Source organism: Apium graveolens, chromosome 9 (genome assembly GCF_009905375.1).
Source record: "Apium graveolens cultivar Ventura chromosome 9, ASM990537v1, whole genome shotgun sequence".
NCBI lineage: Eukaryota > Viridiplantae > Streptophyta > Magnoliopsida > Apiales > Apiaceae > Apium > Apium graveolens.
The window spans coordinates 102,164,763-102,178,068 of record NC_133655.1 but is presented as its reverse complement, the minus strand read 5'-3'; positions in this window follow the sequence as shown (position 1 = coordinate 102,178,068).

Here is a 13,306-nt window from a genome sequence, read left to right as displayed (position 1 = left end):
TATTTCCATTTTCTCAAAATCTCTTATAAACTCTCCAAAAGACATTATCATCTTGAGTCTCTCCTTTTTACTAAGGGCATCAGCCACCATATTGGCTTTCCCCGAATGATAAAGAATCTCCCAATCATAATTCTTGATTTGCTCTAACCGCCTCCTCTGGCGTATGTTGAGCTCTTTCTACGTAAGAATGTACTAGAGCACTTATGGCTTAGGTAATTCTCGTACTTCTCTCCATACAAGTAGTGCCTCCAATCTTTAGGGTAAAACTATTGCCACGAGTCTAAGCTCATGGGCGGGGATATCGAATTTCATATTACCTTAATTGTCTTGACATGTACGCGATTACCTTACCGTGCTGCATAAGCACGCACCCTAAGCCCTTGTGCGAAGCGTCACCACACTTCACAAAATCTTCTTTTCCATCCGGCAATGCCAGCATAGGGGCCATCACCAACCTCTGCTTCAGTTCTTGAAAGCTGTTCTCACATTTCTCTGTCCATTCGAACTTCTCAGTCTTACGAGTAAGCCGCGTTAAAGGGGTTACTATCTTTACAAACTTGAACGAACTTCCGGTAGTGACCGGCCAATCCTACCTCTGGTAGTTTCCCTAACCATGGTCATCAATTCCTCAGTGGTCCTTTCTTCATTTTTGTCAGGATCCTCCATGGGATCCTTCTCAGCAACTATCCCTTCCAGGACAACATCCTCAACCGCTACATTCTCAATATCAACATCATCCGGTCCTGCATTAGGACACTCTATCGGATCCACAATCCGATCTCCAATTAGTAATAAAGTATCATCGCGATGTTGCTCCTCAACCTCAGGGTTCGGAGTCCCGCTACCATCTACGATAACGAACTACGCTTCTATCGCTACATTTATAAGGGTTCCCATAAGGGTTTTAACTGTCAGTACTACGTTAGGTAGTCCGACTATGAACTTGGCAAGAGTTCTTATTATCTTAGTGAACTTATTATCTTAACGCCCCATCATCTCTGAGGTTTATAACGCTTAGCTCTGATACCATTTCTGTAACACCCCCAGATCCGGGGTCGGGAATCCGGGTTGTCACGGTCTTTCTTTCCACAATATCACTTTACTTAATTAATAATAAATAACCTCATACTGTGACCCCACACTAACACACACCACAACCCGTTATAGTCTCAGAGATGAAATTGAAATAAGTACAAGTCTTTGAATCCACAATTTAAAATTATTACAACCCAAAATGATTACTTGATAATTTACAGTTAATTGCCATTATCTGCCATAAGTTATAATTATACATAATTTGATTCTCAAAAGTAGATGGTCTAAACTACAATGGATCTACCTCTGCAGCTATAGCAGCTACAATATCAGCGGGAAGACGCAGGACGCTTCCCACGCGCTTGCGCTGGGTCTGCTGGAGTCTGGCCATCTCTCCTAACTGTTGTTGTGTGATGAAGAAATAAAGCAAGAGTGAGCCTTACAGCTCGCAAGATAATATGTATAGTGATAACAATAATATAAGTATCTAAATGGATACTTAATAGCATCTCTATCATATGCAAGATAATTACTTGCTAGATATAAGTAAAAACAAGGAATGAAGCTACCAATACTTCACCACACTTATATCATATAAAGTTACTTGAACTGCCACCGTTCAAAGTATTATAAGTTTTAAGAAAAACATCCCATAGATGAGACCACAAGTTAAGACTTGAATAGATTCAATCTTTGAAATATTATTGAATGAAAAAGTTATGAGATACTTTATTTAGTCCTGATATATATATATATCCACATATATATATATCCCGAAAACATTTCCTGGAACCTCTGTTATGTGAAGTATGAACAGAGTTCGAAACATCCAATGAATTTTGGAAAGGAAAAGAATTTTGGCATAAACCCGATATCTTGCTGATCAGGCAAAGATACCAATAAGTAACCTTTTCTACTAGTAGATGGACGAATTCCCCACTGGTCATCACCCTGGTCATAATTAAGACCTATGCTGGACTGCCACTCAGCCACCTATGCATTTGATGGACTCCCACTGAGCCACTTACACAATAATAGACCGTACCCCGGCCTGTCGCTTATGCCGACTCAATGAGAGGGGCTTACTTCCCGAACGTTGGGCAAGTAATCAATTCATTTACCAAATCTGCAACCTTGTTGCGAATATAAAATACACCACAGAGCCGGATTCCCCAGGTTTTGAGCGAGTATTTAAATCCCCTTTAAAAAGGAAGATCTTAAATATAAAAATGAGTTTTGGGATCCGCTCTGACTTTTAAAAATCATTTTGAAGACTCGAAAACACTTTAAAGAGTGTTTGGAGTAAGGCTGATTTAATGAAGTAATCAGTCCCCAGAATATTAGAAAATGACTGAATATTATTGTTTTAAATAATATTCCCATAAAGAATAATCTTTATAAAAATAATTGAAGTAGAAGTATTAACTTATACTTGAAACGAGTATTAAATAACCAAAGATATACTTATATGAAAGTATTATCTTTATTTGAATAATCGAAAATAAGTTTGATTATTGACACCTTATTCTTTAATAAAATAAAGAATATACCTCAGCAAATAATCGGAGTCATAGATCCTCAAATGAATATTCAAATAATATTCAGTAAATAAAATAAGCTGAGTCATAATACCTCGAATGAATATTATAAATAATATTCATTAAATAAAATAAATACATCCTCAAATGAATATTCAAATAATATTCAATAAATAATATAAAAGGAGTCATAAGTCCTCGAATGAATATTCGAAATAATATTCAATAATAAAATAAAGTTTAAAGTTATCGAATAAACCTTATTCGATTAATAGTTTGGAAAACTATAACCATATATATATATATATAAATATATATATATATATATCCATATCCATATATACAAGATTACTCGAGATCCTCGACTCCCGGTTTTAGAAAATATTTTCACCTTTTGGGTCCCTATACTAAGGGTATATGCAAGTTACCGCTATCCTCTAGCATAGGTATTATCAACTGAACCAACAGATATATATTTCAAGAATATGAAACAGGCATGCATATATACCATATCAAATGCTACAATATATCGCAAGAATTTGCTAAATAACCAACATGCATCTATCGCAAGATAATGCATATACAAGTGTATACATCACAACAACAGTATAACGGATAGAATACTTGCCTGAGCGACTTGGGGGTGAGAAAGGCTCGGGACGAGTCTGGTAACCTATAAACAACAAGTAAGTTGGAATTAAACCAAAATCACTTGTAAATCTATGCTTTAGCTAACTTAGACTCTAATGCTAGTTTTACGCTCACCGATTCGCTTAAGTCACTCGGGTACCCTCGACTCCACCATTTTTAATAACTTAACCTTTACGAGTTTTAAAGCGATTCCTTCGCGAATGACTTACCAACTGCCTAACGCACTTACCATAAATGTTTCACACATTAATTAACCCTTTTTGGTCTTTAACCTATGTTTCAAAGTAAGGCGAGGGAAAAAGTTTCGTCCGCGAAATGCCGTTACTTGAAACGGTCGTTTCTCCTAAACCGTAAATCGGAATCGAACGAACTACATATCAAAACGAAGCTCGTAACATGAGCTATCTAAACATGGCAGTGGTCACAATTTAGCAGGGGGTTCTCGGGTCCTAATGCTATGCACAAAAACAGTCCAAAGAAAATCGGACGTTACGACGGCTATGTTTACGCGATTTCCCATTTTTTAAACTACCCACAATCAACACAAACCATCCTCAAATCCAACACACAACAAACACCCATCCTTATCACATCATAACAATCCCAACCAATTCAATTTTTATCATTCATACATATGCTTAAACCTAACTTTAATCATACTTAAGTTTCTTTAAATCAAAACCACAAAATTACCATTTCATTTCACTACCATTCCAAATCTCAAACTCTAATCATAACAACAACTACAATAACATCCTACTCATCAAAATCACCTTATAATATATATGAACCTAGGGTTTGAAAATGGTATACCTTCCTTGAAGTGGTGGGTTGAGCTAGGAAGCCTTAAGAAGCTTGGAGAAGCCTTAGGAAAGCTTGGATCTTCAAGAAAACAAGAAAAAGTTCAAGTTAAAAACTTGAAAACACTATTCATTGTCTTCTTCATTGATTAAATGGAGAAGCTAGAGAAAGAATTAATGGCTTAAACTCATGATATAGCCATAACTAAGCATAAAGATGGTTAGGGAATTTTCTTACCAATTAAGGATGCTTGGATCTTGATTTTGGAAATTTTTTTCTTTGAAAAAGGCAAAAAGCCGAGAGCTAATATGAAGAACAATGCCTTGGCTGATTTTTTTGATTTTTGATGAAATGATTTGCTAGTTGGTTGGCTTGGTTTTGTTTTTGATTTAGCAAATTACCACCTTGCCCTTGAATTTGTGTGGTCCTTAATCAACCACACCTCCCTTCTTCCATGTCATGCTTATGTCACCCTTATGATGTCATCCTCCCTTCCTTGTCTCCTTTCTATTGGTTGGATGACATCACTCCCATTAAACCCTTTGATTAGCTTCCTAATCGTTTGCCTAATGACCGCTGATCTGTTATACGGTTCGCTTAACTTTCGCTTTCATTTATCGTTTGAAGGATCATACCCGGGATCTTATTACTTAGGTCCCCTTAACCTTTCTCAATACATTGTATTCCTTTTATGATCCTCTCTTATAATCCTTTAATTTAAATCCTTTTTATCCTGTTACCTTATACTCAATTCTCTCCGTATATTGTGGATTTCCGGGAAAAATCAAAGTGTTCGGAATTGGATTCTGACGATCTTTACATACACTTATATACCACATAGAGTACTAATAATATCCCATAAGATCAATAACAGAACCCCTACATAGCGTGGCATGAAAAGTTTTCTCGTTCAGCATAAACACTATTCATAAGGGTTTCAAAAATTTCCAAAAATTGGGGTTATTACATTAACACGCTCAAAATGAGTAAAAGGTGAATGAGAACTGATATTCCAAAGTTTTACCTTTTAATATGAAAAGTGGTTTTGTACCACATCGAGAGTAGCACAAACCTATTCCTTAGTTTTTCTTATAAATACCATGTACCACATCGAAAAGAAAAACAAGTCCTTTCAAGCCTCTCTTTATAAATAGAGTCTTAGGGCACCAGTTTTATTAAGTCAAGGAAATAAGAGTCATCTATTTCATTCTTGGTCTCTTTAGTCTTAAATTTTTCCAATATTCCGGTTATAGTTCTCGGGCTCAGTTCAGGTTCGCTGAGAGTATATTCGATCTATCGATTATACTAGTATCTCGTTTTATCCTGGGAAGCAGGTCGCTAAACACGGATGGTGCGGGGCGAAACTGCTTTAAGGAGACAGTTTTCTGGACTCGAGATTAAATCCAATCTCTGTTTGTTTTCTCAAACCCTTCTCCTAATTTAATTGTTAATTCTTATATGATTATGTGATTTAAGAATTAGCAATGTTCTTATGAATTAGTTATATATTCAATATATATATAATAATGTCTTTATCGTACAAGATTGATAACAATCTTAAAGCAGTTTTCTTCAATTTTCATACTTTCTTGTGAGTAGACGCAAAGGTCAATTTGATTGTTTAAATTGGATTTATTTATGGGTATATGAGTGGCCATTATTTGCCTCATTAATTAAATTAAATTTAGTTCGTTAATTTCTTTGATCACTTGTTGCCATGTGCTTGAAATTAATATAAATTTGATTTTAAGTGGTGCTTTGTTTAAGCATAACAGGTACGATACAAAAGTAAGCACAAAGTTGTTGGATAATTGGTTTCTTATAAGGCTATTGATGCTTTAATGGTTATTGATTTATGATCAACTTATATTCAAGTGGACATATTTGGTGACATCTCTCTCGGGTTGATCATTATAAATTGGTAGATTAAACCCAAATTTATAATTCGTTCATGTTTTCGCTATTAATGGATAGCTTATTATGTTTTGTTAACATGGTGATTGATTTCTTAATTCTGAATTGATTTTGGAATTATTAGTACACTGATACAAGAATCGTATATGCTATAGTTTACATGCGTGTTTGCAAGTTCATAACATGATATTGCTATGCAATTAAATGATATGGCTACATAAATGTGACCCTTCATGATGGAACTTGATTATTTGGTGATTAATTTTTTAATCATTGTTGAGTGATGATAAGGCATCAATTATTATTGTTTAATCTTTAATAATGGAGTTATATCACAAATTTGTAATACTGGATAGAATGCAGTAACATGTTTGTTGTTAAATAATGTGACGAGGTGGGCAGCTGAAGTGAACCAGATTTACAATTGCTCAGGATTCTCCACATTAAAAAACCTAATGGGCCTGGAGTACAGGTTATGGGTCGGCATATAAATTATATTTTTCTGGTTGGATTTTTCCTCCAGTTAAATAGTAATTTCACGTGTTGGTGTCGGTCTGCTGCGGCAGTGACACACGAGCCTATTATAGTGATCCATATGATATTTAATACGGCGAATATTGATCTCAGTAGTTACGCTGAACTTCGGAGAGAATCCGAAAAGTTGTTAACCCTAACGCATCAGTTGATCAAGGATCACTGAATGTGGGGTTATTGAAGATTTATATTCTTCCTTGGGCCTTTTATGGTTGTACCAGTAGGTGAGCCAGAAATGTAGGTTCGTGTGAACCATGTAAATATTTTAGAGAAATTCGGTAATTGAATTTTTAATGATAAGAACCACGGGAAGTTCTTTAAACATGATATTAAAATCTTATAGGTTTTAATGAATGACGTAAAACCTGCTCAGATGAGAGGTAGTGACACGATACGTGTTTACTGTCTGGTTTGATAGTAAAACATTTATCACTCGTACTCGTAGTCGAGTCAATATTGAAGCTAAATAGAGAGATGTGTGCTCTATAAACTCAAGGGCAAATCCAACTTAATACAGATAATTAAGATGGTAGTGAATAAATTTGATGATGAATAATCACCGGGCAAATTCTGTTTGCAACGTGAATATTCATGAGGTCGTTGCACCTTACTCGCATTAAATAAATGGAGTAGATGCAGGCTTGAGTTGCGCTATGAGAGAGATGCAAAACGATTGTGATCAGCTCAGACTATCACTGAATTTGAGGATATTAGTTACGAAGGGCTAATCGTTCCTTAAACATGATACCACAGAAGGAAATAATTAAATTTCCTATTAGTTTTGGAATATTTTCTGACATTCTGTAAAATATTAAAATTGTGGGGGTATCTAAAATAGAAAATTATTGAATTTTCTATGAATATTGGAATGTAATGAAACATTCTTGAAAATAATTGAAATGTGGGGGTATCTCGAAACTTGATACCAATACCTCTGTTGGTAGCATGAGATCCAAAATCAATTGAGATATTTTGGATGGATACATAGACAATGGTTGAGTCTAATAATATCCGATATATGAATCTAATTTTTGAGATTTGTAAGAATACTATTACAGAGTTTAGGAATGCTTATGCGATAAGCTAGTAGATCCTAGTAGATCTGTAATTAAAAGTCATCTAAATGAACTTACGAGTTATTGGATGAATGTGATGATGAACCTGCAGAGAGCAAAAGACTTGGATAATTGCTAGTCCTGATTGTCTTGATAATTTGCTTGAAGGTGAACTCGTAAATTTAATAGAAGCAATGTGCTTCTCGTATAATTTCTTGATAAGTGAATATATCAAGAGAAAATTTGACTATTACTAAGAGTCAATAAATCAAGATTTTCTAGCACGTGTACTAGAAAATGGATTGTGCATGTTCTCTCTATGTCCTTTGTGGGGGAAAGGATGTTAAGAAATAGAGAGAGTGGTTCTGTTTGACAGAATCTTGTTTAAAAAATATATAGATCTTCTTACGAGATAGAAGCATTAGGACCCAAATGAATTTTTAAATTGGAAAAATATATCTGGGTCTGAAGGAAGTATAAGGTCAGACTGATACAAAAATATTACAGTCGAAAGTGATGACCTTATATAATTTATGAAATATTCTCGAGTTTTGAGAATAATGTTCATTAAGATGATACTAAAATTATCGTATTGTGAAATTTAAAAGTGCATCAATGAACATTGAGATGGTCTTTCTAAATAGATATTTGGAGAAATATCTATTTACGTGAACCCGAGAGTTGCTCTAGATAAAGCAAGAGTAGAAAATCTGTATTTTCGGTGATCATGTTGAGTGAAACAACATTGACACGAAATAATGGCATATTAAATTTGATATTGCTATGATAAGCAATGGCTTCAAATAAATGACATGGTTGCCATTTTGAGGACGCTCAAAATTGGTTACTATGTGAATAAGGATTGCCAGTTTAAGGACGCTTAAACTCGGTAATGATGCAAACTGAAATTGCTGGTTTTTGGGACGCTAAAAGCTGGTAATATCAATAACAAGTGAAGCCTTAAGTAATAACTAGTAAAGTTATTTCATAAATGTGAAATATGTCAATATGAGATGTCAAACTGATTCAAAATCAGAGAATTGACAAGCGTGCATGTGTTATTTACACATGATATGCAAGTCATAATTGATTGCATGTGAGTGATCTGATCATTACGAGAAGTAATGACAAGAGGATCATCTCTGAAAATCTTGATGAGATTGAAAAGGTTTATTTGAAGATTACAATCTTCGTGACTTTAAAAGTTTTAGATGATACATGTCACATGTTGGTGATGTGAATTTTGAAGAGATCAACGAAGCTAAAGTTGTCATAGCTGGAATGGATTTATATTTATCCAAGCGTAGATGAACAAGGATCTCTCAAGAAGGATTGCAAGTCTGTTGTACTTTTTAAAATTGTACAAAATTAGACATAGGCTATACAGTTGGTAAACTGGGTAGATGCACGAGTACAATGGAAATTGGTCACTTGGAAGTGATTGCAATGAGATTTAAGGTGTATGATATGTGCTCGTGAGCTTGGACTGCAATACGAAAGATATCTAATTGTACTATATGAATATAGTATGTAAATTAGATATTTGACTTTAAGAACTTAAAAGTCATTCGAGAATACATTTCACACTTAGCAGTCGTGTCATGGAAATCCTAAACTTAGCTCGATTCATGATGGAATACGAGTCTGGTGCATAAAATAAATGCAGTTAAAAGGCTGAGTAGCCACTTTGTAAGGATATTCCTAAATGACAAGGAAAATGTGTCTTCAATATGCATATATCGTGTAATCAATATGCAAATTGGGAGATCACATTATTGTGTATAAAATGGTATGTCTCACATCTATGATGAGGACATAATACCATTAAACAACTATTCTCAACGAGAATTATCATGATTGACTATGTAAAGTCAAATGATAATGTTTGGATCCACTGACCAGATGGTTAAACTGAGTGAATCTGTTTAAGACAAGGGAATCTAGTTAGACCGAGAGATAGTTGTCAAATCATCGAGAGGAATGAGCCTTGCCTATTGCTTAACGGCGTCATGGTGGACACCCAACCTTGCTGACTGGAGATCCCAAGAACTTGGTTCAATGGGACAACTAAATCATGATGACTAAATCACTGTGGGGGTAACCCCCGGCCTATTTCTATGATGATGAAACAGTGAGACCCGTAAGGTACGAGGTTAAGCTTTATGCTTTTAATGATCTTTGACGAATACAAGGATTTCAAGTTTGAATACATAATATTCGGTTGAGTAAACGCGGGTTACTCTATAAGATAAAGATCACCTATGTAAGAGAGAAGTATGGCCGCTTCAAAGGAGAATTGCGAGGCACAATTCTTTAGAAACTCTTGCAGAACCAGGACGATGTTCCAGGGCCAAAATGGACATAATCATGAGAACTGAATGAGTCAGGAAAGATATAGTGATGAGTATGTCATCGTTTACACAAACGGTCGAACAGTTCAAGGACATCGCGTCATACTGTCTACCAGTAAAGTCGATATACTTATTCGAGCGAAGGTTCAAGGAGCATTCTCTACCTATCGTATGTTATATCTGACCGCCGGAACTATCACCAAGTCAAGCTCCGCGTCTGTCTGTCTATGTGGTGTCTATGTGGTGCGTGCTACTGGACCATCAATCTCATTTGTGGGGGATTGTTGGACAAACTTAGTATTTTAGACTAAGTTGTGAATCATTTTGAGACTCTATATGAGTGAGACACATTATGTGTTAGTGGTGTGTATTTATTGGAACATATTCTTCTCTTCGAGGGGATTCCAACGCATATTAACACGCTCAAAATGAGTAAAAGGTGAATGAGAACTGATATTCCAAAGTTTTACCTTTTAATATGAAAAGTGGTTTTGTACCACATCGAGAGTAGCACAAACCTATTCCTTAGTTTTTCTTATAAATACCATGTACCACATCGAAAAGAAAAACAAGTCCTTTCAAGCCTCTCTTTATAAATAGAGTCTTAGGGCACCAGTTTTATTAAGTCAAGGAAATAAGAGTCATCTATTTCATTCTTGATCTCTTTAGTCTTAAATTTTTCCAATATTCCGGTGATAGTTCTCGGGCTCAGTTCAGGTTCGCTGAGAGTATATTCGATCTATCGATTATACTAGTATCTCGTTTTATCCTGGGAAGCAGGTCGCTAAACACGGATGGTGCGGGGCGAAACTGCTTTAAGGAGACAGTTTTCTGGACTCGAGATTAAATCCAATCTCTGTTTGTTTTCTCAAACCCTTCTCCTAATTTAATTGTTAATTCTTATATGATTATGTGATTTAAGAATTAGCAATGTTCTTATGAATTAGTTATATATTCAATATATATATAATAATGTCTTTATCATACAAGATTGATAACACAAGTATGGTCCATAACCGTGAGGATTGAGAAATATTGAGCGACTTTGGTGCCCTCCCCCCAAAGTGTTGATGGGCAACACTTATGAATTCGAAAACTTTTGAGCAACTTGATGACCCCAAGTCTTGGTCAGTAAAAGTTAGAAATATTTAAGCGAATTAGTGCCTCAAGTGCTGGCATCCCGACACGCAGTACTTAGGACTTAGAAAATTGTGAACTGGTGCCCCCAAATTTAAGCGGACAATACTAAGGAGTTAGAAAAATTTTGAGCGAGTTGGTGCCCCAAATGAATATGATGATATAAGAATGATGTGTATTTTTAAATATGCAAATGAGAAATATGCATGTATATATGCGTACAAAAAGAAATGTATGATATTCTTTTGAAGGTGAAGAGAGAGTTAACCGTGTATATTGATTGCATGTATTGAATGAACCTGTACTGAATATTGTAATTTCCTTGAAATGGGCGGTCAAGAGGCGCTACTGTTGACCGAACCCAAATGGCTTTTTGGTCTGACTTTCTGCCCTATAAAATGAGTGATTTTCACTTTCACACAGTAGGACTTATTAACTATCTATCCGAAAACTTTACCGCGTCTCTCAAAATGAAAGGGCTCAGCACACTTACGTTGGATTGCTAGTTCCATTTCTATATTCATCTTAAATTAGATATAATACTCTTTTCTTCATATTTTTGTAAAATGTATGACAAGTTTGGACACACTTTTTAAAAAAATTCGCTCGGAAAGTTATTCCTCTATAGAAATTATGGACCAGCATCTCATGACTCTAAAAGTCAAGGGGGTTGTCTGAGTTGAGAATTTAAAACTTCAATTTAACTTTGCCTTTTGAGGATTTTTTTTTACCGATTTTCTAACGTGTGTCAGGGGTACAATAAGCACTAAATCTCATAATTGATATATTTTGATTGTTCCTCTAATGATAAAAATAAATATTGATGCACACCGCATTTATAATAACCAAACTCATAAATTTTTTCTTTTTGTCAAGCAAACTCATAAAATTTAGTATTTACAGAAATACCGTTTTTTGTAAACTAAATGACTTCCTTCTTGAATTATCATGACATTCAGGTGATTTCTTTCCAAGAAATCAATGTTCTCGTCAACAACATTACATGTCTACTTTCCATGTAAAAGAGGGGATCCCGGGAAATGACAAAAAAATCTCGTTAGAAATTTTTATGCACAAATTATAAATAAAATAGAAAAAGTACATGATTAAAATGAGATGTAATACTATAAAAAAGAATTATATTTCTCCTAACATCATTGATAGGGATAAATAAATTATGTTTGTATAATTAAATACTTCATTAATTGTACAAACTGTGGGCTGCCAGGCCCAATAAAAAGATATATGATACTCAGACCAGAAAGGTTAAGCCTGATGGACCAGATCAGGCCTGATGGAATAAAAAAGGCCCAAAAGCCCTGATTATTAATTAATTTCGTAATTAATTAATAAGGGACAAATCAGATGTTGAAAAGAGTCCCGATAAGGATATAAATCCTTGGAGATTAGCCTCAAGGGGACCTAAAAGGATAAGGAATCAGTTTCCTACTATCTAGGACTCCAAAGTCCATTCTAATTATGAGACTTGCCCACCAAGTCTCCTATACCAAGTCCAATTCAAGGACTCCCAACATCTATATAAGGGGTCTCACCCCCACCAATCAGAACTACGTTTTTTGGCTTGATTCTCTAATTCACAGAGATACGTAGGCATCTCGTAAAGACAGAGTTAAGTCACGAAATACGAGAGCAGCCATTAAAGGCCTTGAGCTCCCGAATCTTAGTATTAAATACAGCAAGTAATAACCTTGGTTTTTTTTTATCCATAACATTTGGCGCCGTCTGTGGGAAACACAACAACAACCATGGCGAGAACACGGAGAACAATTGGAGCTCTAGAGGAAGGAACACCATTAGAGGCAACCCAGGTGATTTCATCAACCGTGGAGGTTCCTCCCCATTCAACTTATGCATCTACTCAGGGGGAAGCCCAGACAGGGGCAACTCATCCTCAGCCACAAGGGACAACTCCCCCGACTATTCAAGGTACGAATCCTCAAGTTCAACAAATACATATACCTATGAATTCTCGACCCGTCGGGTATGAATATTCAACTATTGTTACTACTAACCCCCCTTATGGGATGCCCCTTCACCCTGAGGTTGGAGGAAGCGGATATGCTGGGCGAAGCGAAGCACGAGGTCGGTCGCCCCCCTATATACGAGGTTTGGATCCTATCCCTGAGGATCGGGAATTTTCTGGTCCATACACTGAGAGAGACTCCGAATCTTCGGATGATGAAGTGGCCCCGAGAAGGAGGCGTCCTGGAAAAGAGCCAATGGCCGATGGAAGGCAACGCCCCCAAAGCACCCCAGGGGCGAATCCCCA